This window comes from Halyomorpha halys, unplaced genomic scaffold (assembly GCF_000696795.3).
Source record: "Halyomorpha halys isolate HHAL.00 unplaced genomic scaffold, Hhal_1.1 Scaffold499.1, whole genome shotgun sequence".
Taxonomy (NCBI): domain Eukaryota; kingdom Metazoa; phylum Arthropoda; class Insecta; order Hemiptera; family Pentatomidae; genus Halyomorpha; species Halyomorpha halys.
The window spans coordinates 767,455-771,001 of record NW_027110524.1 but is presented as its reverse complement, the minus strand read 5'-3'; the positions used below and the strand labels follow the sequence as shown (position 1 = coordinate 771,001).

At 24.8% G+C, this 3,547-nt stretch overlaps 1 protein-coding gene across 1 annotated transcript in view; it reads right to left on the bottom strand.

Annotated features, from left to right (window-relative positions):
• LOC106683617 (leucine-rich repeat-containing protein 15) overlaps positions 1-3,547 on the bottom strand; it is a 181,407-nt gene that overhangs the window by 69,517 nt on the left and 108,343 nt on the right. Inside the window, exon 2 of the mRNA XM_014425190.3 lies at positions 1,679-1,732. The gene's annotated coding sequence lies outside the window, so the exon portion shown is untranslated. The remainder of the gene's footprint in view (positions 1-1,678; positions 1,733-3,547) is intronic.

Sequence of the window (3,547 nt, the reverse complement as noted above, 5' to 3'; positions counted from 1 at the left end):
TATATAGTTAATAATGATTATCTTAGCAGAAGCAGCAGTTTCCAAGATACTCACCAAAATTAATTCACAAAATATTGATTTTTCGTTATTTGGAAAAAAATGTTGCTGATTGAAAAACTTTCTCCAGAACTATTGAACGTAAAGAGAGTTTTTTAGAAAATGTTCTCTACTTTAAATAATGTGGTACTTTTTTTTTGTGTTGTAGGTTGTAGTTTTGAAGAAATGGACCTCTAAATGAAAAATGAACGAAAATTTTAGGTTTTTCAAGAATAAAATAAAATTATTGCCACGAGCCCCGACGTGAAATAATTAATAATAATATATACAGGCGTCTAAATTGGGCTTTAGAGCCTTAATGTAAAATACAAAATAAAAATGAAATTAAAATATAATAAAATAATGAATTTGAAAAGATAAAAATGAACAACAATAATTAACTATACATAACAACTTCTGTAAGAATACATAAAGTAGGAATAGAACAAATAAAATACATATGTCAACAACATATCATAAAACATAAGATGACTAACAGTTCTGATAATAAATAAAAATCAAAATCAAATATAATTAAACCAAAAATAATAAATGAAAGGTACAATTTCTGCTAATATACATATTTACAAGTATGAACAAAATTCTAAAATATAAAATACAGAGAATATATAAACCTTATTTGAAACTTTCAATTGTTATTCTTCCGGAATTGGGTGGACAGAAGGTAGTCGAAGAAACGGGATTTGAAGATTGGAAGGGTATTAGAACTACGAATAAAGGAGGGAATAGAATTCCATAGAGCAGAGGAACGGATAAGGAAAGATCTACCAAAGGTTACGGTTCGATGTGCAGTTACATATTTACCACATTACCTGTAAATTTCAGGTTAAAATTGAACCTTTTTCTGACCTAAAACAACACGTAATTTTTATTTTACTCGAAAGAACTCCAAACTAAATGTTTTGTAACTACTAGATCAGCCGCAATTTGTTAACTCCCCTATGCATGCCATTTGTTAACGTACCAATGAAATGGCCTAGTCAAAAATTTTGACTCTTAAAAGTGAATAGTTTTTATAAGTAATCCAAAATTAGAGTGAAATAACTTCATTTTCCTCCTCCCGGGCTCTTGGACTAAAAGCTACCACTCTGACATGCCCACAGATTTTTGGCCAAAGTAAGTATAGACGGGAGTGTATAAAAATATACAGTTTATTTATTATTTGATGCATATATGAATGAGTCGTTTAGAATCAAAACTTAAGTTAGTTTTTATAATTTTAACGAGTGGACAAAAAATTATTAATTTGTGATAGAACAAAATGTTTGATCACAATTAAAATGGTGACCTAGACAGTATTCTTGATAGTCTTAAACTTAATAAGCAGAAAATTGTTTTGCTCTTGCGGTTGAAGGATTATGATTAAAAGGGTACTGATTAAAAACCTGCACTTTAAATTCGATTTTTGTTTTTATCTAAGAATGTCTGATCGATTGCCTTGAAGTCATTTTTAACGGACCATTTGTCCTTTACTTTTTTTTTCAAATAAAATTATTTTTCATAAAAAGTGGATATAACTTGGATATAAATCGTATAAATACAATTAATTATTGTATTTAAACGATTTCAATATTTAAAAATACATAACATAACCGATAGTAATGAAGCCAAAGGATATTACCTTCTTCTGAGTGCAGACAACACAACTTCTCGACACCAGACAAAACAATTTCACCTGAAAAAAAAAATAAAATAAAACTTTAGTATGGCAAAAATTCTTAAAAAGTTAAACATAAGAATAATTAATTCTATCATTTGAAATACATATAATAGTTTTAATTCTTTTTATTTTATTTCATAATTAATATTTGAAGGTCTTAAAAAGATATTCACTATGAAATAAAACAGATCGATTTTTCATTAAAAATGAAGATAGCCATGAATCAGTTCTTACTCTTTCAGAAAGCTCTTATGCAACGAATCTAAAAATACGAGGAGAAAATGGTTGGGGTGCGGTCAAAATAAAACACAAATAAGTTGATGTAACTTATTTAATCGTGCCAACGTTTTGGCTAGAACTTCCAGCCTTCATCAGGGCTAAGAACAGAACAAGATAACAACCAATGGATACAGAAAATAAAAAATAAAATATAAACAGAATAACACAAAGTAAATAATTTTACAGAATGGAATTAATAAAAAAGTGATGAGAGAAGTGGTATAAAATGTATACATAGGTAATTGAATAAGTAGGTAAAATAACATAATTAAGGAAATAAAATAAAAATGAATTTATATAATGCAAATAAATATGAATATATTAGTTATTAATAATTTAAAAATTAAAATTATGGAAAGAAAAATAAAATTGAGAGAAAGAAAATATATGCAACCATAACAACAGATAAAAAAGCTAAATATAAGTAAAGTTTAACAAAAGAAATGAATAGAAAAAAATAAAATAATTATTAATAACTAATTTATTCATATTTTTTTGCATTATATAACTTCACTTTGATTTTATTTCCTTAATTATGTCATTTTACCTACATATTCCTACCTATTATACAAAAATAATATAGAAATAATTAGGACCTTTGATGAAAGGTGTAGGTACTTTTGAATATAGTTAAAGTAAGGAGATGTTTTTATTTAATATACATATATGTATGCATATGTTGATAACTTTTTTATACAATAAATGATATATATTTTTAAGAATCTTTAGCCAATTAAAACAACTATATTTTAGCAACGTTTCGAGATGTTATTGTTCTCACATTAGGCCCCACAAAGAAAAATAGGTTGTTGAAAAAAAGTATTATTTCTTAACTTAATATTTAACAATAAAATATTCAGAATACTAACTGAGATTAATTAATAGAGATATTACACCCAAACAATTGCAAGTAATGTTCCTATTTAAGAATCATTTTCAGTATTTTATATAATTTAATCGTTTTTTACCGAAAATCGTTTTGTGTCGATTCGAATTTTATAGATTTTCTCATTGAATTATTAAACAATTTTTTTAATTGTATGGCATGAAAATGAGAACAATAAAGTATGGAAACTTCGCCAAAATATAATTTTTTTTTTTTACTGAACCTCAAAATCATTTATGTGTGCATATATATAAAAATTCAAATATTTAAATTTATAACAAAAAAATTAAAAATATTCACTTAAGACACAAATTATTAAATAAATACTATATATCAACATAATGCATTAACATGCTATTTAAAACGACTAGTAATCCTTCTAAATTTCAAAACAATTATTTATAAATCTTAAATAATTTTTAATTTAGAGTTATTAAATAAACTATAACTTCTTATATATAAAAAAATACATTCTCTTTTATCTACAAAATACCAATGTTTTTTCAAACAATTAATATTAATCAACTTTTTAAAATATTTTTCATAATATTCACATTTAATTGTCCAATTGCAAAGTTTCTGTTCTGTTCATGGTAACAGTCAACACTTTTTAATTTAATTTACAATAGAAGTTAAATATCACTACTACAATATATATATGTGTA